General features: G+C 38.2%; 1 long non-coding RNA gene and 1 pseudogene across 1 annotated transcript; both read right to left on the minus strand.

Annotated features, from left to right (window-relative positions):
• Positions 1-167: 167 nt before the first annotated feature.
• On the minus strand, positions 168-17,596 carry LOC125470711 (annotated as a pseudogene).
• On the minus strand, positions 13,540-14,763 carry LOC125470841. The gene is made up of 3 exons (XR_007253209.1): positions 14,623-14,763; positions 14,106-14,150; positions 13,540-13,924 (listed from the first exon to the last, which is right to left on the minus strand). It is a non-coding gene; the product is annotated as an uncharacterized LOC125470841 (long non-coding RNA).
• Positions 17,597-18,393: the final 797 nt, after the last annotated feature.

Genomic DNA, 18,393 nt, shown 5'->3' on the forward strand with positions numbered 1-18,393 from the left:
TTTCAATTGTTTCAGTTCCTGCAAGTTTTAGGCACACAGGCCTGTAAGATTTTGCTTAATTCATAAGAGGACACCATGATCATTTAGTGCCCTTTAAAAAAGCCGGGAAAGAGAGTTGGAAAACGAAACCATAAATAAGAAAAAAGAACAATAAAAGGGGAAAGAAATTACACCTTCTCCTGCAAAAATCTGTCAACTTCCACTGGGAAAGCAGCATGGACGAGGTCCATATTTTCATCGGTCAACAAAAAGCAACACCCTCCACTAATATCTATCGTAGGAACATCAGACTCGTCCAATGGACTAAAGGATTCATCAACCTCCATAACATCATCTTGTTGCATATCTGAGTCCTCCGGGGGATTGAGTAACTGACACAACCCAATGTAGGTGCAGCTATTTTACACTTGACCACATAAAATTGGTGCCCATATCTTATCTTCAAGCGGTCTATGGAATTGAACTTATACTGCCCATATAATAAACATTTCACGGGATTTTTAGCCATTTCCCTCAAAAAAAAAAAATAGTTGAAAGCATAGGCAGCATCCTGTAGCGAATATAAGACGGTTCCCACCGCTGATGATAAGTCAAGAACTGAACCAGCATCTCAGTCTTTGGATTTGCCCATGATACTCTAGGACCGTCATTTTCTGTGCAAAAAATTTAAATCATGATTGCACACTGAAAATGGCAAGATACATTCACAAAACAACATATGCAAGAGACAAACTCCTTTCTGAAAAACAAATGTTTTCTTGAGCCCTACTGGATCCATTCTATGTAAAAGAAATTGTTCCATATTTGTACCAGTTGTAGGAAGAATGTTGAAACATACCATTGAAGTAACCATGGTTGTTGCGCAAATACATTTCAATAATCTCATCATTAGGGAAATTTGGCTCCAGTGTAATCTTGCTGAGAACTTTCAATCGCCAGTTCTCTCGCTTCTTCTGCTCCTTTTCCTTACAATCTTGGTAAAACCCCACACCTGACGGATTAGGTAGGTGGTGAAGTTGGGGGCAGTATTGGTGTCGTTAGAGTGGGGTGAGCCTAGCGATCTAAAAATCCAACAGGATGGAATACAAGAACATTGCTAACTATTGTAACAAACACTATCTGAATTGGACTTATGATGGGCCCACTGTGTTGATATGATATAACATACTAGAAAGGGTGATATACTCATGGTGATGCCTAAGTATCAGAATGGGAAATCAACGTACCATATCACAGGAAGAGACTGCATTTGAACCCCTCTGATTTTTTCATGCAACCCTCACCAACTGCGTTGATACAGAATTCACAGGAAGACTTGAAATGATTTTTTTTGCTGCCGGGATACCCATGAAAAGAACAATGAGAAAATTTTGTCTTTAATGGCTCTCATCCAATCTGGGTATGCTATCATACACAGATTTCATACCACCATGAAAGAGAGAACCATCACCATTGCCTATTTCACATAACCTGCGTGAAATGTGATCTTTAATTCATTTCATAAACATTTTAAGCAAAAATGAAACCAGTTTGTATCATACCCCTACTCATTATCTCTTCTTCACAAAAACTTTGGGCAAAAGGAAGAGCTGTATCAAGCCCAATGCCTTGGATCCCATTTAAATCGTAGGTCATTTCCAACCAAAAGAGAGAGAGCAATCAAGTGGTTGCTCTTCAAACCAAGACCAGCTTCGATATCTGACATATAGTAACATTCAAATGGTTCCTGCACACAATGAGTTTCTCTTAGTGCCTGAAAAGATAGTAAGGCAAGAGAACTGGCAAGAGAAGACATATGAGTTCGTATGCATAAAAATTATATAAGAAAAAGCAGAAACAATTGCTGAAGCTGGGGACAGTTCAACTTATTGACACTAGTACATAACAGCATATTTACCACATCAATTCCATCACCGGCATCAACAGCTCGTGGTAGAAACTATTCAATTACCATGGTTAAATGTAGCTCGTGGTAGATTACATTAATTCACCACGGTCAGATTTTGACCTGTTGTTAAAAGTGAATAATTATTAATCTCGTGATGGAATATCAAAACCACCACACAATATTCTCATTGTGGTTACTTCAAATGACCACACCGCCTTTTGAAAATTCACCACGCCATCGGCCCGTGGTGGATGTTTTTTTTAATATTTTGGAGGATATTAAAATCTAAAATCCCAATTATTTCCCCTCGCATGAAACTGGACGAAAACCCTAAAAAGAAAATGTCAATACTTACTTTGGAATTGGATCGAAAGGTTTTTATTACACATTTAACCCCAAAGAGGAATGCATCACTGTCAAATGTAATGCAAGCATCTACATGACCATCACCATTTAACTGCGCACACAGTGCTTCAGCCTACTTGTAAAGCAGGGCAAGGATTGTCTGGCCTCCCACTTCCGGTGCCCTCCTGTGCCCTCCTGTTTTGTGTGGTCACGGTTACGCCACGTCAACGTTTTATATATATTTTTTTTATAGAGATAATAAGACAAAAATGAATCGTAATATAAAATGTTGACATGGCTTAACCTTGACCACACAAATAGGAGGGCACGGGAGGGCACCGGAAGTGAGAGGGCAGACAATCCTTGTCCTTTAAAACAGGCATCCTAAGAAAGTTCAAATAGTTCCTATAAAACCACATTTAGTAAATAACTGATAAGCATTCAAAATGCCTCACCAACAAACCAAAAGTTATCTATGTTGCCCGAAGAAATAATACAAATTCAAACAGAGTTAAATTGATCGCAAAATTTTCAGGAAGAAAATTGATCACGGTGTTGAGCAAAAATTGTACCAATATGTAAACAAATAATTCACTCGACACAATTTTACCCTCGTTCATTTTTCCAAAGAAGGTGTTATTAATTTGAGTTCAACCCATTCTAGACCATGCATCTATTACAATCCTTTGTTAAAAAGGAAAAACCCTTTGATTCCAATATGAATAAATTGTAACTTGAGGATTTTGGTGTTTGTTTGATTTTGCGACTACGCCTAGGTTGAGCCCTAGATTGCCCACGTACCCTCTTGAGGGATCAAGTCACTCATTGTTCTTTTGATTTGGCTTGAGTTTTTTAGTGAGTGAATGACCCACTAAAGAAAGATTTTTAATTTGGTGAATTTGGTTAAATGAACTTGGTGAATGTGGCTAAGGTGAACCGGGATTCAATTTTGGGTCTTTGTCTTTATGTGGTTGCATCTAGGTTGAATATCTAGATTGCCTAAGTATGCTTGGTGGAATCTATTTGTACCATACTTGACCTATCCCGAAACTACCAAGCATCGGTCAACTTCATACCTTTAAGGATCCATGCTAAGGCACCCTTGTCGAAGCACAAGAGTTTCCCTCCAACCAGGAAACCAATCACAGCACGACACATGTCAACGTCAGACTAAAGTTCATAAAGTCCCACATCGACCGCAGACAAAAGCTGGAGACTCTCCTCAACTTTAAAAGAAGATCATTCTCCTACAATGAATCCTTAATGTCATTCTTATACTTAACCTGGTCAACAGAACCTACTAATGATGATTATGCTTAAACTTGTATTTGTGTAAACCCTTCACTATTAATGAGAACTCCTCTACTCTATGGACGTAGCCAGACTTAGGGTGAACTACATACATCTTGTGTTTGCTTCCCTATCTTTATCTTTTTACATATTATCATCACTAGGTGACCGAAGCAATTGAGCAAAGGTCACAAACTTTACACTTTATGTTGTTCCAAAGTCTTCATTGATTTTGTTTATCAACATTTGGCGCCGTTTGTGGGAACGACACTTATTCCTACTTTCTCCAACTTAGTCAAGCTAGTTTCTATCATTCGTACATTCTCTTTTGTTCAAGCATCCTTCTCCAACATGGGAAACAAAGGAAACCACAACACGCAGAACGATACCACTCTCGTGCCTAGTGTGAGACATCGAAGGAAGGAAAGAAAGAAGTTTGCTCTTCAATCTAAGGTCGAAGAGCTTGAGGCTCAAAACAACAAGATAGCAATAAAGAATGAGATCCTCCAAGAACAGTATGAGAAACTCTTTGAGATGCTCCATGAGGCTAGGCAGACTCAATCTCATAAGCCCATCACCCATGTGGATGGTAACCATCACCTGTGCGCCTGTGACGACTCGTCCCTACTTTTCACTGTAATTTCTTTTTCGTTGGTGTGAGTTGATGATTTTACCCTTTTTGGACAAAAGTGGAATCAGATGTGGACGTGGTTTTCAGCTTTCAGTTTCATTTTCTTGGTTTTGTACTAAATTAGTACTCATCGTCACGAACACATGGATGCAAGTTAGACCCGAATCGGATCTGTAATGAAAGAGTAATGCTCTATTAAAGTACATTAACTACGGGTATTTTGTACACGACCGTACAAATTAACAGTGTTGGAAATACAGTAAGAAATCAGATTTTGTACATTAGAAATTGTACATACAAATCTGAAATTCAAAATCCAATCCTCCCCTTGATTGGTGGATCTGTGTCCCCTTCTTTCACAACCATCCACCAATCAAAACCCTTATTTTCCTCCCCTTCATTCCTTTACCCGATTTCCCTCCACACCAATCAAATTGTTTCCTTTCAACTAGCACCCAATCAGACTTCACCACCATTTTCTGTCTACCTAATGAGAACTCTCTCTTTCCTCTCTCTCTCTCTCTCTTTTCTTCCTTTTCTCTTTGTAACCTGATACCTCTCTCTCCTTCTCTGCAACATGCACACATACACACATACACACATGCACACCAAAACACCAACACTGTGAACTCTGCCACCGTGGTTCATTCTCCAGTAGCCTCACCACCCTTGAGACATTTCCATCTTGAAACCAGACCTGGTAAAGGTCTCTCTTTCTTTCTCTTTCCCTGAACCGTGGAACCACCATTGTTTCCGAAGCTATTCCAATGAGTTCTTGTTGTTCACGGCTTAGGTAAGCCTCAAGAAATCCTAGGAACCATCATTTAATTCCTATATGTTGATATTAAGCTCATGTACATATTTTGAATGAATGGTTTAGCACAGAAAGCTCGAGAGGGGCAGATTGCTCGGTTTTCCAACCAAGGAACCATGATGATTTGGTCACTTTTTGCTAACTTTTCGGTCCTTGACCACAACTGAACTCCTAGTAGGTATAAACTTGTTCTCTGTATTCCTAACTTCAAAATAGCTTTTGAATCACTGAGTTTGGCTAACTATTGAATTAGAAATCAACTCTGAAAGTTGGGAAGAAATTCCCAAATTTCTGGACAACACAAACCATAAATGAACTTTCAATAGGGGTAGATCAATGCACTACGTTCCTAGCTTCAAATTGGTCTTCGTAGCATTGAATTTGGTTGAGAATCTAGCTCGATATTAGCTTGGGAAGTTGGACTTTCAACCTGCAAAGCGCAGGAGCTCATGAAGAAGGCGAGTACGTTTGTACTCGTGGTGCATGGGTGCGTGGCTACCTGTGCAACCACTTGTAGTAGCGCGTGATGGCGCATCTGGCCAGCATGTGGTCAATTTTTGTAGGTCCGTGACGTCGAGTAGATCAATTTCGTATATTCAAACACTATGTTTAAGCAATCTGCAAAGGTTTTATTTAAGTTTCCATTTATGTGTTATTAATCTAAGTTAATTAGTAATTTCATATATAGGGGAAACGTATCTCGAGGGCGTACGAGGTTAAGTAAGGCTTGGAGACTTCGTTTCGACTGCGTATCAGTGAGTGGGCAGTTTGTTTTTATATCTATACATAGTTATAGTTTACATAAATGCATGTTTACTCCATTATTATGCTTATATTGCCAAGTATCGTTATTGTGATATTAAATGTGATAAATGCTGCTATATGGTTGAGATATTACTATCATGGCATATATACATAATTGTACATGCTCATCATTGCTGCACCCCGGTGTTAGTACTCGTCCTAGGGCCAGGGCCAGTTCTTCACGTGTATGTTCACATCCGCATCGTTTGCTCGCCTTGGATCCAAGTTAGGTGCCAGTCCTATCGTACATATTGCATTAGGCAATTTTGACTCGTGTGTGACCGTGCTTCGGCACCAGCCTTCACGTGATCGTAGTACTAGAGCATATTGATTACAACCAGTCCTATTCGTGTTAGAAATTATCTGTACGAACTCGTGTGTTAGCTTAGATGGATGAGCACTTAGTTATACTTGATTATCACATGATTATGTTACCGCGACATTTGATATATCATGACTTAGCATATTTCTAGTTATATTATTGTTGTACTTTTGTTACATACTTACGTAGTATGTTTTATGAAAACTATACTTGTTTTACAGCGAGGGGTTACTATGTTCAAAAATAAAGGTTTTCTTACAAATGTTGTTTTGGTAACCCACTCAACTTTGTTTTTCACCCCTCCAGGTTTAGTAGCTGTGCTTATGTGTAAACAATGATTCTGGCAAATCTCAGGAGATGGCTATCTTTAGTGGTATAACCATCATCCTATTTACTATACTGTCTTATGCTCAGACATCACGTGTGAAATTGGTTCAATCTCGCTCACCCACGCACTCTTTTGACTAGGCACTTTTAGGTTTAAATTTATTCACATACTTTTTCCACTACACTACACTTTATGGTTTCGTCACCTTCTAGGTGTCGACCAACACAACTAGATTCGGAGTCTAAGTGGACATTCTGGGTTGGGGTGTGTCAGTGCCCCCAACATAGAAGGTTAGCGGTCTTCAACATGGATACTCTTAACGAGGAACGAACTACCCATCAATGTGTTAATCAATGTGAGACTTCTCTCAACCCAACAGCTTCGACCTGAAGCATGAGAAGTGGAGAGAGGTAGCTCCTCACAAAAGCAGTGGAATAATAGAAGGTTGTGTATTGCAAATGTCGAGACTTCTTGAGGTAGCATTGAGAAAACCTCATCTACATAAGCTCAAGGATCAAAACCTAAAGGTCATCGAAGGGCTCAGTCATCTACCACAATGTAGGCTAGCCCTCATTGTAAGAAAAGAATGACATGCCTTGGAAGGACAAGAAAGTGTAGGAGACTAGGAGGATTTCTAATGGGCACATCCTGGAAACAAGTACGGTGAATCTAGGGAAAGGTCACATGCCTTTGACCAAACTTCAATACTTCCAAATGATGAGGGAAACTTACGAAGAAGCGTTCTAATAGTACTTGACTAAACTCAAGACCCCCTTATCTTGCAACTCCTTGAAGAAGTGAACAGGCTGAAAGCCAAACATCAGGTTACAATACCTGACTGGAATCAACCAAGGCTAGGCCTTCTAACAAGGAGGATCATTTGCACCCCTCTACAAGGAAAACATCTTTGAATCTACCATGGCATATCGAAGACACATTGATGAGGAACGATGTCTTATATTCCCCTCAACTTTCTTTGGTAGAGCTCTCAATTGGTATTGTCGTCTTCCCTGAGCTAAGAAAACTCTTTGTGGCTCAACACATCTTCCAAGTTGATCACTTACACTCCACTAATGAGTTATACACCATTCATCAGAAGTCGGACGAGTCATTGAGTGAATATGTTGGTCGCTTCAGTCACGAGTACTTTCGTTGCACTGAGGTAAATGATAAAATAACACTCAGAGCCTTCATGGTAGGCATATGTGAATGCTTCTTCAAGTACATGATCAATGTTAACACTTGGAAGACTTACTCTTAGGTGATGATATAAGCTTACAATCATGCCTTTGCCGAGGCAAAGACATACCAAGGGAACTCTTATATAATTAACCCCTACCAATAAGTAGGGAGTGGAAGTCAAGTTCTACCAAGTGAGAAGGTTTTGGCCATCCAGACACCCATTGCATCCTCTCATGCCTCACTTAGCTACTCGCTAAGTCACCAAATGTATTCGTCTATTGGCAAGAGAAACGATTTTTACTCTCAACAAGCCCATTACAACAAGAAGGATAAAGGTTCGTATTAAGATAACCAGGGGTGAATGTACCTTCAACTATTATGACCATAGGGTCAAGCCTCACTCTTTCAAAATGGGGGACTAGATGCTGAAGGAAATATTTTTACAAGAAGGCATACGTATTACAAATGTTTTGACCTTCAACCGTTTAGGATCCTTTGTAATACAAGACATTCGGCAAATATTTAATGAAGAGGGAATTCAAACAACTTCATCTGAGTCTTTTACATTCCTAGCATTGGAACACTTGGTTTATGCTGACCTACCTCTATACTTTAACACATAGCTTCAACATGCATATTTGACATAAAGTAAGTGAAACTAAGTGTTACAACCAACATGGTTCACATATCCAAACAATGGATTCCTTCATGCATAGCAAAACATTCATAAGCATCACTCATGTTAATCAACATAAACATCATACATTTTAACACATTCATACATAAGCCAACTGAGCTTCGAAGGTGTTTTTGCCATTCGGTACCTGCTACAATGTGCCTCAACAACTTGCCCTTATTTTCACCAAGTAAGTGATGAAGGAACTCACCTTTGTATCACCAACCAAGTGGTTAAAGTTACAACTAGTACTTTAATAAACATTTTTGCCTCGACAACTCACCACTCTTTTTACCAACTAGGTGATGAAGGAACTCACCTTCGTATCACCAACCAGGTGGTGAAAGATACAACTAGTACTTTAATAAACATTTTTGCCTTGGCAACTCACCACTCTTCTTACCAACTAGGTGATGAAGGAACTCACCTTCGTATCACCAACCAGGTGGTGGAAGATATAACTAGTACTTTAATAAACATTTTTGCCTCAGTAACTCACCACTCTTCTCACCAAACGGATGACGAAAGAACTTACCTTCTTTTCACCAACTAAGGAAGAACAGTGCATCCTGCACCGGTGGATTCTTAGAATTCATAAGCAGGCGAAAATTTTCAAGTCAAAAATTTTCAAGCCTTACAACTCGAAAAAGGCATAAACTCAACAATGCCTTCCATACTTTTGCTCAAGAGTGTGGAAACAAAATCATATTATATGGTTTAACAAACCTCTAACAACTACAACATGTAGAATGCCTTCCACACTCTTGCTTAAGAGTGGGGAAGCAAAATCTATTTATATGGTTCCTCTGAACTTTCAACTACTACAACACGTAGATTGCCTTCCACACTCTTACTCAAGAGTGTGGAAGCAAAATCTATATATGTGGTCTCTCCCACACTTTCTTGTCCCTAGTTCACAAAAAAAAAAAAAAAATATGCCAAAAAAAATCCGACTTTAATTAATTAATAATTATTTCGATAATTATTATCTAAGTAATTAATTAATTATTAATTCTAACATGTGGAGAATGCCAACAAAACTTCAACACATAAGAGATAACTACAATATGTAGATTGCCTTCCACACTCTTGCTCAAGAGTGTGGAAGCAAAATCAAGTTATGAGGTCCTATAAAGAGCTTCCCACACCCTTGAAGGGAGAGAGCTTCCCACACCCAAGGGAGATAGCTTCTCATACCCTTGAAGGGAGAGAGCTTCCCTTACCTAAGGGAGAGAGCTTCCCACACCCTTGAAAGGAAAAAGCCTTCACACACTTTGAGGGAGGAAACCACCCACACCTTGAAAGGGGGAAACTTCATACTTTGCCTAACTACAAATAATTTCAAAAAGCCTTCCACACTCTTGCTCAAGAGTGGAAGCAAAATCTATTTATGTGGTTCATAAAAGCTGCAACCAAAACCTTCAAAAAAAAATTTCAAAAAGACTTCCACACTCTTGCTCAAGAATGTGGAAGCAAAATCTATTATGTGGTTCAAAAAAGCGTCAACCGAAAGCTTCAACAAAAAATTCAAAAAGCCTTCCACACTCTTTCTCAAGACTGTGGAAGCAAAATCTATTTATGTGGTTCAAAAAAGCTTCAACCAAAAGCTTCAATAAAACAATTCAAAAAGCCTTCCACACTCTTGCTCAAGAGTGTCGAAGCCAAATCTATTTATGTTGTTCAAAAAAGCTTCAACCAAAAAGGCTTCACCTATAAAGCTTCAACCAAGACGTTTCACCTACAAACATTCAACCAAAAAGCTTCACCTACAAAGTTTCAACAAAAAAGCTTCACCAACAAAGCTTCAACCAAAAAGTCTCACCTACAAAGCTTCAACCAAAAAGCCTCACCTACAAAGCTTCAACTACAAAGTTCAACAAAAAAGCTTCACCTACAAAGCTTTAACCACTCAAGCTATGTGTCCAAAGGAAAAAGCTTCACCTACAAAGTTTCAACCAAAAAGTTTCATCTACAAACTATGTGACCAAAGGAAAAAGTTTCAACCATTCAAGGTATGTACACGAAGGAAAAGGTTTCAACCACATTTTATTTTCTCACCCAAAAGAAAGAAGGAATTGGGCTTAAGAAAAAATATATATACTTGGACTACATTCCAAAAAATAAATAAAAATAAAGGGAGGAGAGAATTTTTGAAGTCTTTTTTCTAATGACTCAAGAATATCAAGCCACCTCCTTCGGCTATCCTCTTCGCTTGGAAACTTGGGGGACTCCCACTATGTGCTACTACACTTCGGTACTTAGAAGTTTCGTGATTACTCAGTGACTTGGATTTTTCAAGTACCCAACCAAGCAACCGAGAAGCTTTCCTCATGCAAGAACTTAGGGGAGCACTGTTTGTACCATACTTGATCAATCCCAAAACTACCAAGCACCGGTCAACTTCATACCTTCAAGGATCCATTAAGGGTTCATGCTGAGGCATCTCTGTTGAAGCACAAGAGTTTCCCTCCAACAAGGAGGCCAATCACAATACGACACATGTCAATGTCAGAATAAAGTTCACATAGTCCCACATCAACCGCGGACAAAAGCTGGAGACTCTCCTTAACTATAAAAGAAGATCATTCTCTTACAATGAATCCTTAATGTTATTATTGTACTTAAACTAGTCATCCAAACCTACTAATGATGATTATGCTTATACTTGTGTATTTGTGTAAACCATTCACTATTAATAAGAACTCTCTTACTCTGTGGATGTAGCCAGACTTAGGGTGAACCACATACATCTTGTGTTTGTTTCCTTATCTTTATCTCTTTGTACATTATCATCACTAGGTGACTGAAGCAATGGAGCTAAGGTCACAAACTTGACACTTTACGTTATTCCAAAGTCTTCACTGATTTTTTGCATCAACAGAATCAAACTAGCATAGTTCAAAATGTATTTGTTGGGATTTGATGCCTTGTGCAGTTTAGGCTCTTACAAGCGAGGACTTTGAGTCACTTAGAGCTAGACATGGCTTCATGCCATTTGAGACTTGTTACGGCTTTATGCCATTTGAGACTTGACGCGGCTTCATGGCATTTGAGACTTGACGGGGCTTTGTACCATTTGAAATTTCATGGGGCTTTAAGCCATTTGAAATTTGATACAACATTGTGCCATTAAATTGACTTTGTGCCATTTATAGTGGCTTTGTGCCATTTGAGCGTCAAGTAAAATTAGGTGTGTTTTGGGATGAACCCATTAACATTTTGGCATTTTGACTTTTGATTGGTGCCATGTCTTTTGTCTCCGCATTTCAGGCTTCATGAATAATTTCAACTTGATCGAGGCCATATTCATAAAGCACAAGAGTGTGGCATGGAGGTTCATCCATCCTTCTTTTGTGGGGTCAAGTTTAAATAGTCTTTTTATAGGATTGGAACCTTATGTGAACATCATTTTAAACATAGGAAATATATTCTCTCCGGATCTCTTCCACCAAGTCCACCAAGGCCACAAATCCGAGCCTTTGAAATTTGATCCAATGGCTAAAGTTATTATAACTTTTAAAATAGGCTCCTGTTTGTAGCCGTTAGATTAAATTTCAAAAGCCTGGATTTGTGACCTTTGTGGAAGGGATCCAGAGAGGATCCCTTTCCTTAAATATGCTTTTGCAGGGACCTTCTTAATTGTAGGAAGACATCATTTCCTTTTTTGATTTCACCACTGAAGCTTCCTGCAATACCCACATATTTTTTATTGTGACTGGAACACGAATGGTATACCACGTGTTTTTATATAAGTGGTGAAAATTTTTATTTTTTAAGTTATTAACTTTTTAACACACATATCGCACTATTTGTATAGTGACATATGGTGTACACCGTGCTTCCGTCACACTAAAAAATCTCTCCATGTAATGAACATGATGTTTTCTTTCTTCTTTTCACTCTCTATTTTTCATTTTCTATTGTAGCATTCTTTGTTCTTTTGTTATCCCATATTTAATGGGATCTTTACAAAAGACATACAACAACCCAGCAGCTATGGTCCTTGAAATCACAGTGGAGAGTGCTTTGTTCATCTTTATCACTTTTTCACTTCTAATATTTTTACGAGAAGAAATAAATGAACGACGGTGAGTAGAGGTCGCTCTCCTATCATTTGCTATAGCCATCAGAGTTAGTGGTTTCTTTCCCCAGGTGTATACTCAAAACAGAAAGGGTAGGATGACTTTCTTTTCTGCTATTTGTAAAGAACTCACTAGTTGTTGGCAGGGCTTTCTCCAAGACTTGTCACCAAGGAAGGAGCATAACGTTCTTCGCTGCAACAGTAGAGGAATGTTGTCGTCATCGCTGTTTGGTAGCTGCATTGTCACTCTGCACGAGACTGTTGCATCTCCGTTGCTTTTTTGCTTTCTTGAAACTCATGTTATTCGTAGGAGTTCGATTGTTGTGAAGACAAAGGATTGCACGCATCTTCTTCCTCGGTACAGAGCATTGACGATGGAGTGCATCGACCACTCCCTAGAAATTTATGGAGCTGACAACGATGATATGGAACGGAGAGCATCTGGCTATGGAGCTTTGTATCAAGCTTCAATAAGTGGTCTAGACCACTTAGAAATTCATGGCAGCAACGGCTCTACAGGGAGCGGCAAGGACTGCTCATTTTTCTTCGCAGCTTGGACAAACTTGTTGGGCAGAAAGGTCACAGCATGGCTATTGTTGGTGGAGAGTCCAAATCATCTTTTTCATGGTTTTCTTTTAAGTGTTTCCAGTCTTCAAAACCTTCGTGGTGTAGAGATATCAACTTTAAATTCCTAACATAGTAAATTTTGACCGTCCTCCTAAAGATCACCTTCCGACACCTCCGTGTCTACATAGAGACATGCTATACTGCGAAAATGCTTGATGAGTAGGTCCTAGGATTTGTTGATGCATCTTTCTTTGTCTTCTAACTCATAAATTGCTGCTAGGATTTCTTGACCATCTTTCTATGCCAATTGGTTGCATTTCTCCGAAAAAGGTAAATTGTTGCAGGATTTGGAGATGAATCCTGAGGCCTTAAAGAGTTCCATGGGTTTTGGCCGTGAGTTTTGGTGGAGAATCCCCAAACAGGAAGAGAGACAATGTGTTGCAGCTTTGTATTGGTTTGGTACTAAGGTGTCTTTTTGTGTTGAGTAAACATTCAACTTCAGTTTATTTTTACAGTTTTGATGAAAAAAAAATAAAAAGCTAAAAGTTCAAAACAGCAAAAGCTAGCTTTGAAAAACCAGCTTTTTTTTTCTTCCACAACTTCTGCGTAAACTTAATTTGCAAGAGGCGTTGAGCCCTTTAATGAAACTTTCAAACACCCAAAATGACCTTAAACAATTAAATAATTACACATAATACTAACTGGAAAACGTCGCCGACTTCAATTAGGAGGTCATCTTCATCTATCTCACCACAACGTCGTTCACTTCCAGCTTCAGCAATCACCGTTATTGACCTTGAATTTCATACCCTAGGACGTTGTTTCTGCCTATCCTTCCTCCCATCTCTTGCCCGTCCTATCTCATTCCCATGTCGACAAAATCACGCTAAGAAATACCACCATTTTTTCCAGCGAGGACCATATTCGGTTTTGACATCGTAGATTTGCCTAGATTTCCCAGATTGCACCGCTTACAGGTGAATGATCTTCGTATTTCTGCAAATTAGGAGAGCCCAGATTGCCCAGACATACACCAAAACTCAGTTATTCCAAATACCCAAAATTAAATACAGGAAACTACTTTGTGTAATCAAATTCACACTATACAGTTTCAAAAAGAAAAAATGATTAGTCCCGAAAGAAGAAAGAAACCAGCATCCTGAAGCGTTGGCCTTACCCGATGTATATAATGAACTCCTCGAGCAGCTAGACCATGTGTGTACTGCAAATCAGATGATAGGTGACAGAGATTAAGGAATGGAGCATAAAATGAAAAAGAAGAAGACGGAGCAAAAAAAATAAAAACTGAGAAAATTGGGGTTGTGGGGGAGACTTCTAGAGAGATGTTTTTTGTTTTTGGAAAGTCTGGTTCAATAGTATTATACCATTTTTGGTCATTTCACACAGTCACGGCTGTTTTGCATAAAAGTTTACCAAACATTATAATACTACTTTTTTTTTTTTCCATAAACACTTTTACAAAACAGTTTACCAAACACTCTGCTGCTTTATTTCACAGCTACTTATTCTTATAGCACATCAAAAGCAGTTTTTTTTTCAAAGCACAACAATACCAAACCAGCCCTTAATTCGAGATTGTTTGAGAGAAAGTAGGATTTGATGGGTGCTATGTTCTCCTGCAAGAAAGGAGCAACATAGAAAACCAAAAGGGTTAATTGGCATTGTTAATTTACCTTACGAAATTCGTTGCTTTCTCTTCGAAGCTGTTGGAATGACAGCAACCTCATTCCTTTCTACCTCTTCGCCTTGTATATCTTGCCCTCTGCTTGCTTTTGTATTTTGTTTCTCCTCCGTGTGCCTCTAAAGTTTTCTGCCGTCCCCCCTCCTCCCCACCCCCCACCCCCCACCCCCCCCCCCCCCCCCTCCTCTTTTGGATCACAACCTTTTATAGAGAGAAGACATGGAGCAATTGCTTGCCATTTTCACGAAGTGGAACGGTTTGGAAGAGCCACTACGTTGCTCTAGTTGAAGACGATAGGATTGTTCTGGAAGCAAACCACTTCTTCAAGTTTCAGAACGTGATTTTATCCCACCGTCTTTTATTCTCATTTATTTAATTGATTGCAAACAAGTATAGACCTTTAAAGGAGCCAGCCCAATTTACATTTCAGAATGAACTTGGGCTGTTTTCCTTTTGTTTTTATTTTGGCCCTCTTTAAAGCTCTTTACTTTTTCTTTTTTTTCTTCCAAGCGCTGTTATTTATTTTCTTGTGAAAATACATGGTTCAACACATGGAATTTTCAGGAAGAAAACTGATCACAAAATTTCAGCCAGATGAACACATGTTGCAAAAAAAATAAAAAATAAAGGTAAAGTATATATGAGCATGGATACTCAGTCAACAACTAAATCATGAGCAAACGAAAGGTCTACAATTAGGTACAAACAAACCTATTGCACCAAAAAAAAATACAAACCACAGTTTTTAAATTGGTAACAAAATCATAACATCAGAAACAACCGACCACGCATTCTTGAATATACTTTGTAAATGTGTTGTTCCTCTCAAATGAAACACCATTTTCAGCCACAGGCAAACTCGATGCATCAATGCCAGAGGAACAAAAGAACCTTGCAATCCTCTCCTGCGACTTTAGAGGCGATGGAATTCCATCAACCAAAAAGACCGGAAATGCCCCAGAATGCATAAACACTGAACAATATTCAGTTAGGATGTGCCCCCCCAGAAATAATTAAGCTCATTCTCAATTCAAAGCCTCGAGCTTTATGATCTAAGCTAAGCAACAATAACAAAAACTGGCATTGTAAAAAACGACAGAAGAATTACTGAGAATAACATAACTTATACCAATATCACCTTTCAATTTCAATTTTGAACCCCTCCACATTCCCCAAACCATTAAATTAAAACACAAAAAGCTCACCCCAAATCTTCCTTTTCTTTTTTTGCTTCCTTTCAACCAATCAAACATACGTTTTAATTTTTTTGCATAAAAATTATATAAACAAATTAAAACCCAATTCCAAACAAACCCAACTTTTGTTTTTGAATTTCTCATCTTTCTTCATAAAGCAATCTGAAAATGCAAGCGCACAAAACAAAATACTAAACCTTGGAGAAGAGATTAATGGTACGGAAGGAGGTGAGCCTGAGGAGGGGACTACGTGCGCGGTGCTTGAAGGCGGTTTCGTGCTGTACGATCCAAATGGAGAAGTCCACAGCAACCCGCTTGTTCCTCAAGAAATCAAAACCCTCGTTTCGGGCGTAGGGCTTTAGCAAGTCCCAGAATTTACCCCCGACTCCCATTGCTTTTGGAATTTGCTAATATGGGTCTGAGAGAAGTGGCTGCAGAGTTGGCTTACACATTCATCGTCCTACTTACTGAGTGAGAGTAAGACGAAAAAGATGAACGAATCAGAAGAAGAAGAATCTGTATTTGGTTTTGTACCGACGGTGGTAGGTCAGATTTTGAATTTAGCTAATCTAACAAAATTTATTGTTTAACATAAAAAAATAAAAGTAAAAATAAAAAAGAAGAATCCGTATCGTTTGGTTTTGTACCGTTGGTGTTGGGTCGGGTTTCAAGCCGGTTGGACGTAGGTTTTGGGTTTGGATTCAATTAAATCCGCTTTCTTCGGTTGTTTGGGCTTTGTCCCTAAACATACTTTGCAAATTTGAGTTCGGCTTGGGATGAATTTGGGTTCGGCTAAGGTTTTATGATTATTAATAGCGTATTTGCATATAGATAATGCTAAGCAAATCATATTTTATAAATCAAATAATGTGTTGGCTGATAGTAGGGTATCTTCTTATGATTTAAACAAGGAATTCAACCATAAGTTGCCATATCATATAATTTACAAAATATAATTCAAGATTTCAAATAGATGATCTCTCTAGCATCACTCAACCGACAATGTCCCCCATCCCTTTGATGTTTGTTGCCTTATATATGGCGTAGTCACACAAGACTCTCTTGTTTATTCTATGATTTTAGTTTTGATGAACATTAATAAAAAGTTAAGATAATAAATCACAAAAGAAAGATATGCTCTTATGGAATGTATAAAAAAAAAAAAAAAAATGCATGACGGCATGGAATTAAGAGGGTATACATTAAATAAAGTTTTTATCACAAACGGTTCTTAAAATTGATTCACTCCATCAAGATGATTCCTAAAAGTTGAAAATCAATCAATATAATTCCTGAAAATGAATGTCGCAAATCAATATCATCATTCCGTCATAATTCCGTCAAAAATTCTATTATGTGCTGACGTGATACATAAGTAGATTCCACAAATCTAATTAAATATTAACATGTGAAACTAAAAATATGTAAATAATTAAAAACTTAAAAAAATAAAAATGGAAAAACTCGGTTGAGTTGGGTCTGGGATTCGACTCGGCCACGGATCGAGTCCGGCGAGTTGGGATTGAGTCTGGGTGGGACAAACTTGGTTGAGGATGGTGTGTTGTCAGCGAGTTCCGATGAGGAAGAGAAGGCGATGGCTGTGGTGAAGGAATGGCAAAGGGCGACGCTGATGTTAACTGTTTTACCAACTAACCAAATTGGGGGTTGATCATGTGGTGGACTCTACCGGCGAAAATCTATCCAAAGTGTGAAGGATTTCTCAAATCCCGAAAGCTTTAAAAGTCAATGAAGGCTTTGAATTGGGGAAGGGAAGAATAGTTTTTTTTTTATATTTATATATTTTTAATTTCAAGTGATGATGTTTAATTATATTTGTGCAATGCAGTTATGTGCCACATCATCATATAACAAAATTTTTGACAGACTAGTGATGGAAGGATTATATTGATTTGCGACATCCATTTTCAGGGATTACATTGATTGATTTTCAATTTCAGGGACCATCTTGATGTAGTTGATTAATTTCAAGGACCATTTGTGATAAAAATCTTATTAAATATGGAAAGCAAAAGAGACATATAGGCAAAGTTCTAAAAGATGTTAAGCGCTAGTCGGACGGTGGATTAGGGCCTAGCGCCTAGGTAGTTAGGCGGGGTCTAGGCGGGCTCCTATGCGGATTTAAGTAAATCTATTATATTTCGTGTAAATAAGTGTTTGCTTATACTTAAAATATATATATATATATATATATAATTTCATCATAAACTATAAAATAGAATAATATATATATATATAAATGGGGTGGAACTACTGGTAGGAGGCAAAGCCTTCCATAGAATTCAGAGTGCAGAAGTAAAATACATATAAACATTGAAGTAATTCGAGATAATGAATGACAAAAAATTGAGGTTGATTGAAGCGGAATATCCATGTATGATCAATTATAACATGAATGCAAACAATTGAACTAAACATAGGTGTTATATTCATATTGAAAATGTATTAAAATTAATGATGCAGATAGATTTTGAAAATAAGTTTATTAAACTTACTGCAATGCAGATTACAAACTGATTTTTTGCCTAATGGCAGATAATGAACAACAA

This window comes from the organism of the source record quoted next, unplaced genomic scaffold, assembly GCF_019419815.1.
Source record: "Pyrus x bretschneideri cultivar Hongxiangsu unplaced genomic scaffold, Pyrus_bretschneideri_v1 Contig102, whole genome shotgun sequence".
Lineage (NCBI taxonomy): Eukaryota > Viridiplantae > Streptophyta > Magnoliopsida > Rosales > Rosaceae > Pyrus > Pyrus x bretschneideri.